General features: G+C 33.3%; 1 long non-coding RNA gene across 1 annotated transcript; it reads left to right on the plus strand.

Moving 5' to 3' along the window:
* The first annotated feature begins 12,191 nt into the window (after positions 1-12,191).
* LOC132747886 (uncharacterized) lies at positions 12,192-13,857 on the plus strand. Its single transcript, XR_009628174.1, has 3 exons — positions 12,192-12,305; positions 13,066-13,159; positions 13,763-13,857. It is a non-coding gene; the product is annotated as an uncharacterized LOC132747886 (long non-coding RNA).
* The last annotated feature ends 488 nt before the right edge of the window (positions 13,858-14,345 follow it).

The raw sequence follows: 14,345 nt of genomic DNA on the forward strand, positions 1-14,345 counted from the left end.
TAGGGGTTGCTAGAAATTTATATGCTGTTAAATCAGAGGATGAGACAAGCAGGAAGCGAGTACCAATCACCGTTTGAAAGAACCAATACTTACGTAGAGTATGATTCGGATATCTATTTTTAACTCACTTTATTTAACTAATACAGTTAAACTTGCAAATAAAAATCACCTTGAAATATATTAAGACAAAATGTATTTTGTTGAAATTGCTCTTAAAATTGAATATAAAGATTAATTTTAAACAATTATTCATGAATAGATATTTCTGATTTAGGTCTGGTTTAAAAGGTTGTATTCAATGCAAGTTTGACTGTATTAATCAATGTTTATTTTTTTATGTTATTTCTAATACAATTTTTAAACACATGAATAAGTTGTGAAGCTGTCAGTTGTTAAATGCAGTTTTAGCTTGGAATACAAGTGCATGCATTGTTTTTGTCTTGCTATACAGAAGTCATTTTTTTTTCATGAGATAGATTTTATACTTGCCAAGAGAATGTTAAAAATCTTGACTTTGTAATAAATTGGAAATCTTATAGATTGTGTAAACTGATTTTGTTTATCCAGATACAAACATGTTTGTCATTGCTATAGACACTTTATTTAGCATTTTACATTTGCATTTCATTGTTATTAACTGTATAAAAGATTTAAGAAAACAGGCAATAAATTTATAATGATTTTAGTGATGGGTCTTTCCCACACAGATATGTTTGAAAACAGTTAAAAATTTACAAAATGACAGTTCATAATTATGTATTTCATAATTATGTAACTTCAATCATTCTAGAATTTCAAATTTGGATAATGTGCAACACATTATTCCCCAGTTCTACTTGCATTTGTTGTAGTTCAAAAAGAACAATACTTTTTCTAAGATTAAACTTCTGTCATTAATCTACTGAACTCCTTAAATTGATTTGCTATTGATCATTCCATTTGAAGTGAAAGTTACTGTAAAAGTGGTTAATTTTGCAACATGGAAATATTTATGATTTTTGCGAATTGAAATTGTTCGCAAATATTTGATTGTGCAAACATTTTTTTAGGCAATTTTTTTTTCTATTATGTGAAAACACATTTTCATACAGCATCTTACATGAATAAGTTTGATTACAGTGATTAATTTTTTAGCTCGACTTTTCTATGAAAAGGGGAGCTATCCTACTCGCCCCGGCGTCGGCGTCGGCGTTAGCGTTGGCGTCACACCTTGGTTAAGTTTTTCGTACCACCCCACTTTATTTCAGAAGTATTACAAGTATGGCTTTGAAACTTACCATACTTGTTCACCATCATAACCTCCATCTACAGACAAGAGTACATAACTCTGTCAAGGTTTTTGACAGAATTATGCCCTTTTTTTGACTTAGAAAGTGTATTGAGCTTGGTTAAGTTTTTTGTACCACCTCACTTTATTTCAAAACCATTGGAGGTATTGCTTTGAAACTGACCATACTTGTTTACCATCACGACCTTCATCAACAGACAAGAGGACATAACTCTGTCAAGGTTTTTGACAGAATTATGCCCCTTTTTTGACTTAGAAAATACATTGAATATGGGTAAAATCCACTTATTGCCTTAACCCTTTGAGATATTGCTTTGAAACTTTTAATGCTATTTCACATCATTACCCCCATCTGTACGCAAGAGAAGGTAACTCTGTCAAGGATTTGTTTTTAAAAATTAAGGCCTTTTATCGACTTAGAATCTTGGTTAAGTTTTTAGTACCAGTCCACTTTTTGACTGAACTGTTTGAGATATTAATTTGAAAGTTGGAATACTTGTTTACAATCATGATTCCCAAACATGTCCAGGAGAAGGTAATTCTGTCAAAGATTTTATTTGAATTATGGCCCTTAACTGTCAATGTTTTGTATTATAGGCAAGCACTAAAAAACTTAAAAAATCTAAAAAAATTCATTCCTATCCACTTGTTCACTTTACCATAAATTATGTCATATAAACATTGCTGTAATATTCAAGGGTATCAAACAACTAGTTCACTTTAAAAATACAGAGATTCTTGTATTGCCTTTTACTGCAAAAACTTTTTTTATTGGCAAGCAATAAAAAAGTCGAGCGCGCTGTCTTACGGACAGCTCTTGTCTCATTGCTTGTTTGTTTAAGTTTGGTCTTAACTAATCACAAATATTATAATGAAACAATATATGTGTTAATATACTTAATAACACAATTCGTTATTCATGTAACAAAAGAATGTTTCAAATTATGACAAAGAAATGTTTGACCAGGTCCTTTATTAAACTAGCAATGTATATTTCAGACAGTTATATAAATAATAATGGTATTAAACAACTGAATAGAACAATTACAATAACAACATAGTCTAAACATGTACCTGCTTAATTAATGATATCATAGTAAACAGTATATAATCCAAGACATCATATTTTCCCAGTATTTCTGCACACAAAATGTCTGCTTTTTGACATTCCCAAAATTTTTGTGATGCATTAATATCCACTTATACAGTATTTCATTATCATGATACAAAGTTAAGCAACCAGTAATATAGGGCCTGGGCCCGTGTTCACAAAGATTTAAGGATCAAGATCAGGATCAAATTTAAAAACTCTAATATTCTTCATTGTTTATCCTCATAGATTAAATATCTAATATCATTTTGATAGAACTGGACTTGCAATAGCAAGTTCATGAAATTTTAAAATAAATTTATTGTTATTTTTACAAGATACCGGCATTTTACAGTTGATCCAAATTTTGATCATGATCCTTATTTTGATCCAAAAATTTTTGTATTTGTTTTGTTATTTGTTGATTTTATCCCAAAATAGTTTGGTTTCTTTGCAAATCAGCAATTTTTTACATTTTGAATACCTATCATTTAATTTTAGCAAAACACGATTAATTTTAGTACTTTAAAACAATGAAAATAAAATCAGGATCACTTGATCCCAATCTGATCTTTTTTTATTGAACATGGGGCCTGGTCAAACTGCATGGATTTTCAGGCTGGCCTGGCTCTATACTGATGGCGAAGTCAAATCACTTCTGTTACAAGCTGGTTTAAATGTTTATATAGATAATGTTCACAAATAATGTATACAGATAATGTTTCTATAGTTATTGTTTGCAATTAAATTTGTGGTACTTATAAGGAAATAAATTTCTTTATAATTCTTGTTAATTACCTCCCTTTATGATTCTCATGTTCATTTGTAAAAAAAAAACTTGTGTACATTTTTTTATTTTGAAAATCTTATTTTCTTGAACTTCACTTGAATTACACATTATATAGATTGATGCTAATTTTTATGATTTTTCTTTTAAATGTGCTAGTATTGAAATGTTTATAGGTGTACAAGTATTTAATAAATCCTAAGGCAATTATGGTGTCCATAATCTCAGTGCCTGAAAGGGCGGATGGACCTTCATTAAGCCTAGAATACATACATTACTGTCCATAGAAAAAAAGCTTAAATTCTATATGTATTAACAAGCAGAAATTGTACTTACACAAGCTGATTAAAATAATTAATTCAATTAAGTTTTAGTTCTAACATCAGAGTGTTACTTTTCATTGTGGAAACTGACTTTTTTCTGAAACTTTCTGATTTCTCAAAATTTAGTTTTCTTCAGCAATTTTTCTGCTATACTTCTTTACCAACCCTTTCGCTACAAGAACCGTTTTGGTATATTTATAGCATATTGGTTGACAATATAATAATATCAGAATATTGGAATATGTCTGTATATGATAGAATTACGTAAATGAACTTTAGAAGATGGATACTTATTTCTTCTACTTCATATTTATAGAATACATGTATATAAAAACAAATTCTTGTATGGAAGAAATGCAACAACGTTTTGAAATTCAGATATTTTTTTTATAATGCTGATAAACTTGAGTGAAAAATCTATAATAATATTATATATTCCAAAGTCGGGTTAACTGATCTCCTTGGGAAATAGATGGTACTATGAGCTGGATGGGTGTACATTTGTACATCACTTGTAGGCAGTGAATAGTTTACACATATAATTTAGTTTTCTTTGATCTTTTTATGCCATCTGAAAGCATGCAGCTTCAAGGCTACATGTTCATCTTTTAAAATTTTTAACATTCAATGTTACTTATTATTAGTTGCCAGTTAATAATTTGTGATAAAACAATATGTTATGTAAGTGATCATGTTTGAAAGTGAAACAATGTCTTGCATTTTAGTTTACAATACCGTTATTCTGTGTTTTATGTGTTAGTACTATTAATTGGTCTGTGTTTATACCAACTTTAGATATCTGAGGCTAGCTAAGTCCTCTCACTGTAGACTTGCATTATAACATAAATGTATGGTTAATTAGTTTAAAAGTATTATTATATTATAAAAATGACCAGAGAACAACAGTCATTGAATAAAAAACAAAATTAATACATTAATGTTAAAAATGATTTTTTTTTAAACTTGCTACAAATACAAGCAGCCAATAGCTTCTTGAAACACCATTAGACTAATAAACATTGATCCCAGCCCTTTGTGTCATATGACAATTCGCCTTCCAAGCCAATTCTCGTTTACTGATAAGTTCCAAGTCATAAAAAAATCCATATTTCAAATGCATATGAATTTCAAAGAAGTGTATAATTGTTTTCAAAAGCAGGCGTATAATTGACTTGTTTTTACATGTTAATTGTTTTACACTGTCATTGCAGTTATATAGTTGTGTTGTAGAATGGTTGAATTGGAATGATGTAAAGAATTTGTCTGTTTTCCAAAAATGTTTTTCATAAAGACTGTCATGTATTGATACATTGGTCTTTAATAAACATATTTTGTCTCTTACGCTTTTGCAATTGATGTATTATGTATGTAAATATGAATAAAGTTTTATAAATAAATAAAAATTGGAAAACATTGTTGTGTCTGGTGTTTTTAGCTCACCTGTCACAAAATGACAAGGTAGCAATTTGTCCAGCATCCATCCATCGGTAAACTTTTGCTTTAAACAACATCTCGTAAACTGCTTAGCCAATTTCATCCAAACTTCACAGGAACGTTCCTTCGACAGTGACCTTTGAAAATTTCAAAGAATATGAATTCCATATAGAAAAAACTTTAAAAAACCCCAAAGAGCTAGAACTTGGATACTTGGCATGAACGATCTGCGGAGTAGGTTTGTTAAAATAAAAGCCCTGGGGTCAGGGGGGAACATAGATTTTTTTTTGATATATGTATATAGTAGAAACTTAAAACAATTTCTTCTCTGCAAGAACTAAAGCTTAGTTGTTCTCTTTACTTTACTCATTATCTAGCAACAATTGCTAAAATTGTAAAAAAATATAGTCTTTGGGTCAAAATTGGTCCCAAACAATGTCATAGTTTTCCTTAATTAGAAAATACTCCAAAAATCTTGAAAACTGCAAAGGCTTTATGTTAACCCTTTACCGCATGAGCATGTGAAAATGGCCGTTTTCATTAAAAAGCCTTCTGTTACAAGTTCAAACTGCTATGAAAAATGCTTCAGTAGTGATGAAACTTTGTACAAATGTTGACTGGACACTTGGCCTGTGTAACAGTATGCTCCACTAGATTTCCTTTAACCATGGCAACGGAGGGACATCGCAAAATTGCCTTTCCATTGCAACCATTGACTTTCCATAGTAACCAGTAACAAATATTGCAACCATTGACTTTACTTTATAACCATTGGCTTCCATATTTTCCATATCAACCTATGACTTTTCTTAGCAGCCTCTACCTTCCAAAGCAATCAGATACTTACAAAAGCACCAACTGACTCATAGCAACCATTGACTTGCCATTGTAGACAGTGACTTCCATAGTAACCATTGACACACATAGCAATCATAGACTTCTTTTACACTTAATGGCTTGTCATAGCAACCAGTGTTTTTCATTAGCAACCATTAACTTTTCATAGCAAATAGAGCCTGGCAATGGCAACCATTAACTTTCCAAAACAACCAGGAACCAATACTGCAACCACTGACTACTTAACCATTGATTTCCATAGCAATAAGTGACTTTCCATACCAACATGTGACTTTTCTTAGCAACCATTAAGTTCTATGACAACCAGTGACTTTCCATAGCAACCATAGACTTCAATAACAACTAGCAACTTCCCATAGCAACCATTGTCTTCCATAGTAACCAGTGACTTTCATTGCAGCCATCGACTCCATAGCAACTATAGGCTTCTAGAGGAACCATTGACCTCCCATAGCAACCATTGACTTACAAAGCAACCATTGACTTTCAATTGCAACCATAGACTTCAATAACACCCTTTTGTCTTTCGATTGCAACCATCGACTTCCATAGCAACCAATGAATTTTCACAGCAACCTTAAACTTGTAAAGCCCCATGTGATTTACTTCAGCATCCATTGACTTCCGTAGCAAACAGTTGCTTTAAATACAAATGGTGACTGTATTGACAACCAGTGACTTTAAACAGCAGCCATTTACTTTCGATAAGAACCGTTGACTTCCACAGCAACTGCTTGCTTTCGGTAACAACCATCGACTTCTATAGCAACCATTGACTTCATAGCAGCCATTGACTGTAAATTTTCATAGCAACCAGTGACTTCCATTGCAAACATTACTTTTTCTTAGCAACGAATGAATCTACCATTGAATTTCATAGCGGTAAGGGACTGTCAAGGAAACCATTGATTTAATTTACATTAATATGAACTTTATGCTATCACTATATCTGCTTTCTCTTATAGTTTACAACATTACTTGTTCATTGTAACTTATCACGCCCGTTTAACTCACAACGAGTGAAAAATGTCCATCGGTAAAAATGTTGTGAGCAACTTCCGTTACTCGTTGTGAGCACCAATCAATGACGTGTGACACGATAAACAAGGTAAGTTTTTCATAATTTTAAAAGATTACAGACATTTATGTAAAGATATCGGAATGCAGTTAGCTAGCGATGTGTTTTCCGAGTATGCACATGTAAAGATATTGCCTGTTGGTGGACCATTTGATAGAAATACCGTGCGACGCAGTCACTCGGATTAGCTGGAAAACTGGAGACAACTTCTCTTTGGACCTAATTTAACATTGAAAACGTCGATTCTGGTGACGTTTTGTGCATTCTAACCTAAAACAGATGCCCACAAGTCTTCAGCGTAAATTATTGTCCGAAAGTCTTCATAGAAACGAAGATATACTCTTTTTTGCTTTAATCCTCGTTGTGAGCACCATAACCTCTTTGTGCGCAAGACAAGCGCAGTGCGTGTCTGGTTTTAATATGAAATTCAAATTGCAAGAATACAATTTTCAATCTAACAAAAGCAACCAAAACGTTTTTGTACAATAGTTTTTCTTTGCAATAGTTATTCTTTTTCTTTTTTTGAAAATTATACTTCATATTTACAAGTCATCAGATTAACAGAAGAACTAATCAGTGGAGGTTAATCAGGTATTTTATTTCGTATACTCTAGTGTGGCACGAGTGAATATCATGGGGAGTTTATTAATATTCCAACAATTTTACAATACACACATACATGTGTTTATCCTGAGCTGAAGACTGACCAAGCTATGTAAAACAAGAACTTTCACGGTAAGTTGACAATGCCCCTGAAGTGGTGCTTTGTCCTTTGATTTATGGACCAGATAGATTATTTGTTTTTGGACAATCAGATCTTCAATGTGAAGGTCATTCAAGGTCAAGGTGAAATAAATATAGGTCAATTGGAAGGTCTTGTCCAAAGGGGCATTGTGTCCAAATATGAATTAATTCCACTTACTTATAAAGAAGTAATGACCAATGTTAAAGTTTTTGGATGTTCTAGAAGGTCATTCAGGGTACAAGGTAAAAAAAATAATGAAGGTCTTGCCTAAAGGGGTGTTGTTTCAAAATATGAGTAGAATCCGTATACTAATAAGGAAGTTATGGCCAATTTTTAAATTTTTGAACAATTTGACCTTCAAGGTGAAGGTCATTCAGGGGTCAAGGTCAAAAGAATATAGGATAGTTGAAAGGCCTTGTCCAAAGATGTGTTGTGCCTAAACATTATGCCAGGACATTATGGCCAATCTTAAATGTTTTTGGACAATTTGACCTTCAAGGTAAAGGCCATTCAGGGGTCAAGGTTAAAAAATACAGGTCCGTAGGAAGGTCTTGTGCTAAGGGATGTTGTGTTCAAATATGAATCAAATATGTTTACTATTAAGGAAGTTATAGCCAATGTTAAAGTTTTCGGACAGATTGACGGACTGACAGACAGACAGTTCAAAACTAATTTGCCTCCCTTTGGGGTATGCACAACGTCTTGCAAAGAAATGCTGCTGTGCAAAAACGTTTTAATTGCTGTGGTAGATTGAAAATTATATTTTCACCATCTGAATTACATATTAAAACCATAAACGCACTGCACTTGTCTTGCTCACAACGAGGTTATGGTGCTCACAACGAGGATTAAAGCAAAACAGGGTATATCTTCGTTTCTATGAAGACTTTCAGATAATAATTTACGCTGAAGACTTGTGGGCATCTGTTTTAGGTTAGAATGCACAAAATGTCACCAGAATCGACGTTTTCAATGTTAAATTAGGTCCAAAGAGAAGTTGTCTCCAGTTTTCCAGCTACCCCGAGTGACTGCGTCGCACGGTATTTCCATCCAATTGTCCACCAACAGGCAATATCTTTAAATGTGCATACTCGGAAAACGCATCGCTAGCTAACTGCATTTCGATATTTTTACATAAATGTCTGTAATCTTCAAAAATTATGAAAAAATCACCTTGTTTATCGTGTCACACGTCAAAGATGGGTGCTCACAACGAGAAACGGAAGTTGCTCACAACATTTTTACCGATGGACATTTTTCACTCGTTGTGAGTTAAACGGGCGTGCTTTATGAGTATTTATATTCAGGTGAGCGATTTAGGTCTTTCATTACATTCTTGTTTTTATTTCAATGAAAGTTCTGTGTTAAACAAGTAATATACATGCTCAAATGCAATGTAAACAATGTGTATATTGGCAAAAAACAACCACAACAACAGAGGACAACAAAAACATCGCTTAAAATTAAGGGTTTATTTGAACAATACATATTTCATATTAATATTATTATTTGTCGATTCTGGTAATACTTCTTTAAACGACAAGCCGTTGGTCTAGTTTTCCGTAAATTTATTTATTTTTTTTTATTTAAATGTGGCCAGTCCGTACGGACTAAGGACGCATTTCGCTTTTAAAACAAACATAAAATGACAAAAAGAAAGTGCAGTCAGACCATCGAATAATCGCCTGATGCATACAGACCAGCACTTAAGGTTCGATCCCCTGTAGGTTATAAATTTTACTAAAACAAGTCGAATATATACCGCCTTGGCCTGAATTTTTTGTAACTGATTTCCCTCATTTGGATTTTGAATTCAAAGGATTTCAATATTATAATACATGTACATTTTTTTAGCATGGACTACTTATATTCATTTTAGGTAGCAAATTCCCAGCTAGTACACGCTGCATTAGGGGGAGGGCATGTTCTGGAAATTTCTAGATCCGCGCTTTTCTCCGTTGTTTGAACTCGTTCGAAAAATAGTGTTATACTTAAAGTTGTCAAATAGTTATCTTATTTTCAACAAACAAAAGTAATACAAGGTCATAAGTAAATGTGTCGCATTGAAGTTGCACTATAACCCCACATAAATATATGTTACTAAACTCGTATAAGGAACAGTTTGAAAAAGACATCTGATTTCCAAATAAGACTGGCAATTTCAAGTTCACATGCACTAGAATGTACTTTCACCACAGTTAACATTAAATGAAAATATATGGCAAACTGAATAGGTAAGTTAAAGGGAAGGGTATTTTCTCTATGGAGACATCTTCGCTTGCTTGCCACGTGTTTTATAATATATAGTCATGGGAACCTCCATGTGATTTGTATAGCAATTGGTAATCAAAGAAATGAAGGAGCGTTTTGACAAGTGGGCTGATAGACAATTCAGAAAGAAAAAAAATATAATCTTCAGTGCAAACCATTATCAGCAACTGTATGCGCATATTAATTTCTTTTATTTTGAGCTACAATAAAGATACTAGTTCATTCACTAAACAGTGATCCTCATTTCGACCATAGAGTTGCACAGATTCGGCGTTACAAGCTCGTATTTTTTCACAAATCTTGCGTTTATATTTTCTCTTTCCAGCGTAAGGCCTTTTGGACTTACATTCTTTGAAGATGCAGACTGGCATAATAATATTTACATTTAACTACATGTATATAATATCATTTGTATACGAAGAAAGAAAGAGAGAAAAAATAACAAGAAAGAAAGAAACAAACAAACAAACAAACAAGCTGTTCAGTTCTTCATTTCAAGCAATATTTAAATGGGATAATACTCTTAGTTTGCTATTGTCGAATTAACTAAATAAAATCTTACATTAATATACCTAAAGATCTACATTTGAGTTGCGTCTTGACAAAACCAACATAGTGCGTTTGCGACCAGCATGAATCCAGACCAGCCTGCGCATCCGCGCAGTCTGATCAGGATCCATGCTGTTCGCTTACAAACCCTGTAACAAGTAGAGAAACTGATAGCATGAATCCTGATCAGACTGCGCGGATGCACAGGCTGGTCTGGATCCATGCTGGTCGCAAACCCATTATGTTGGTTTTGTCGTGACGCGGCTCATTTGTTTATATTTGACCACATTTGAATACATTTAACCACAAACATGGACATGTGTTCTTTGGCTATCAAATATGTTGTGTTGAAATTCTTATTGTATCCACTTATCTGATGATTAGAATTACTGTATACAGTTCAGAAACCTATATGCTTTGACAAAGAAAAGATACAATTTCACGCTGATTTGTAAAGAAGTGACTAGAACTAATTTATCTTGTGCACTGTTCAACAAACGTGTCTATCAAGCTTCGATATACCTTCTGAACTTGAATATAAGAAAAACTGATAGACCTGTTCTGTTGCTGCTATTGCAAGAGTTAGCAAAATAGACTGATCCCAGTTTATGTGAACTGCACAAGACATATGTGATGAACTAGAACAATACAGAAGTAATGGCACTACTTAAATTCGACATAGTGACATTGAACTTCCGTAGCAGTTACGTTTTTGGACCCTTATCAGATGAAGTACCCATTATATAAACCCTGTGTTTCAGCCATGTTTCATTATCACTTCGCCTGCGGAAAAGGTAACCATCAATTAACTAGCATTTCGTTGACTTTCTTTTGCTCTAACTTAATTTGCTCGTCTTATTCAAAATGTAAATTTTATATTAAAATCAAGAGCAGTAAAAAGAAAGCCTAATTTGTGAAGTGGACTTGCAGAAGTTCTAAAGTGTTGTTTGTCAACTGTAAAAAGTTACCACGTACTATATATTTCAGTGTGGTTGTAGTATACTTATCGATTATTGCTAGGTTTCATGAGCAATGTTATACAATCGAACCGAATAAGTTTTTTCATCTCTTCGAAACTGCTCTCTCAAAATCTACCCTTTCCAAAATATTTTTACTGCGGTGATTATGTGTATTATTTACATTTCGACAAAGGTGTTGTGCACAGTCACACAGTTTTGCAGGTTAAACTGTTGATGCTCTTATTATTTCTTTCTAATTTGATAAGTGTCTGGATTTTCAACAAAGTGATACACTTAAAAGGGATGAAAAGGTATAAGCGCCCGAAGAGGCAGGGTCACTGACATTTGTAGAATAGGTATACATGAGCCGCGTCATGACAAAACAAACGTAATGCGTTTGCGACCAGCATGGATCCAGACCAGCCTGAGCATCCGCGCAGGATCAGACTGCGCGGATCCGCAGGCTGGTCTGGATCTATGCTGGTCGCAAACCCACTTTGTTGGTTTTGTCATGACACGGCTCACATGTATGTTGGGAAAGCGTGTCACGGTATGGAACTGTTGTTTTGTTTTTTGTTGTTTTTTTGTTGTTGTTGTTGTTTTTTGTTTTTTGTTTTTTTTTTGTTGTTTTTTTTTTTTTTGGGGGGGGGGGGGGCAATGATTTAGCGACCGGATATATCAATGGATATAGCCCGCGGATCGTCAGTATGGCAGGATGTTCAAGTTTCATTTATTTAATTTATAACATTTTGGTATGTACACACACATACATACTTTTATGTAAAAAAAGAAACTGAATTAACCAGACAAATATTTTTTTCAGTTTATTTGTTCCAACATGAAACTGTTACTCTGTTTGTTGGTGTTGTTGCCATTGGTCTTCGGTGCTAGTATTGATCAAGAGAGGGAAGTTAGAAATGCAAGTAAGTAAATTTACCTTGTTTTAGAGTTTACTGAAATATTTATAAAGGTTCTTTCAGAATTAGTTCAAGACATCATAGTAAATGATTATTTCGTTCATTTAAGATTCGATTTTTTTCTCTCCACTTGTTACTTATTTATAAAAACAAACTGGATATATTGACATCATTATGAACTATCTATGTAATGGTAAAAACCATGTGCTTACGTATATAAGACTGCTTTTCTCTGTTTATTTACAATTAAATTTCATATACATCAAACTCATTTAACATTATATTGTTATAAAGATTTTGACAGGTTAAATGGCGCAGTTTAAACGATTGCAAGCTCATACATTGTGCAAACAACTATTTATGTTTCTGTACCACTGATTTCTGTTACATTGCAATTTAATTGAAATTGATTAATAAATTGGTCATGATTGTCCAACGAATGTCGGAGGTACAACCATGCAGTGTTATATTGTATCAATAAATGTCGTGACCTTTGTCCCATAACTTGTAACCATTGTCACACCCAGTTTGTGAGAGATAATGAAGAAAGGAACATCTCTCACGCCCCTCTAGCACCGGCTCATGTCCAATTCAATCAAAACTAAATACATATATGTTAGAAGTAATTATCCAAAATAACAAGAAGAAGACAGAAACACTGCGGTGTAATACACAATTGTCACATTGTTCTTACCACATGACGCTAAACAAATTTTGATTTTTACTTATAATGACTACATATGTACATGTGTTTGTATTTCTTTAGTTGACACCTTAATGACAGCCGCCAAGGGCTTGGACTGCGAGGCCCTTTGCAATACAGTTAATCTAGGTTTTGATTGTGGTGCCATCTGTGCAAAGTAAGTCTGCATTATTTAATATTAGCGTCATATATAGTGTGATTTAATTTACACGAATTACAACATAAAAAACACCAAAAGGATAATGCAGATTTTGGATTCTGCACTCATTAAAGAATCCAAAGCGGTTAAAAAAGAACGTGTAAGGAAAAAAATTGATGTGATTGGGCATGGACAGGGAAGTCAAGGACCACCGTATCCTAATTCTGTATAAATATGTTACATGAAAAGTATCATTAGGCTTAAGTCTATTTAAAAATTGAGCTTTTTTTAATCCGACACAATACGCGACCTCTACACAATATTTTAGAATATGAATACATAGGGAGATAATGTTGTAAACTATAAACATCCTTTTTCGAGTTTGATTGTGAATAAATAAATATATATATTTATTTTTTTTTTTAATTTGAACATTTTTCGCAAACAGTAAAGAAAATGGACGTATTATTTCGCAGTGTCAGTTTTTGAAGTATAGTTACAATGTTTTACATCTTTGGAACGTACTCAAATTTGGGAACTTTATTTGTTGTCACTATTTCAAAACTGTATAAGGTTTGATCAATGCTGTATGATACTAATAATACTAAACTCTATTTGCAGTGTTCCCGATTTCGGTGCAGCGCTTGGTAAGAAATAGAAGAAAGACTTGAATGGTCATTTGTTTAATTGAACTAAAATAAATGATCATAACTGTACCACTAGTTTATTTTTCATCATCTCAAACGATAATTTAGCCGCATTACGATAAAACTAACATAGTGCATTTGCGACGAGCATGGATCCAGACCAGCCTGCACATCCGAACAGTCTGATCAGGATCCATGCTGTTCGCTTACCAACCCTATTACAAGTTGAGAAACTGATACCGAACAGCATGGATCCTGGTCAGACTGTGCGGATGCGGAGCCTGGTCTGGATCCATGCTGGTCGCAAACACATAACGTTGGTTTTGTCGTGACACGGCTCAATTAGTTTAAATCTAATTGTTTGTTTGCTTATATACTCGAACGTTGTATAAAGACAGATTATCATGGTATTGAGTATCTAAATAACTTGGAGAATACCAAGCCCCCCCCCCCCTCTGCCTCTCACATCCCTTAAGTAATTAGCATTTAACAAATAAATAAGAACGCGACATAAGTCTTAATGTGAAAAAAACGTGCTTTGTAAAAAAAAAATATCA

Source organism: Ruditapes philippinarum, unplaced genomic scaffold (genome assembly GCF_026571515.1).
Source record: "Ruditapes philippinarum isolate M1 unplaced genomic scaffold, ASM2657151v2 ctg7529_1_1_1_1, whole genome shotgun sequence".
NCBI classification, from domain to species: domain Eukaryota; kingdom Metazoa; phylum Mollusca; class Bivalvia; order Venerida; family Veneridae; genus Ruditapes; species Ruditapes philippinarum.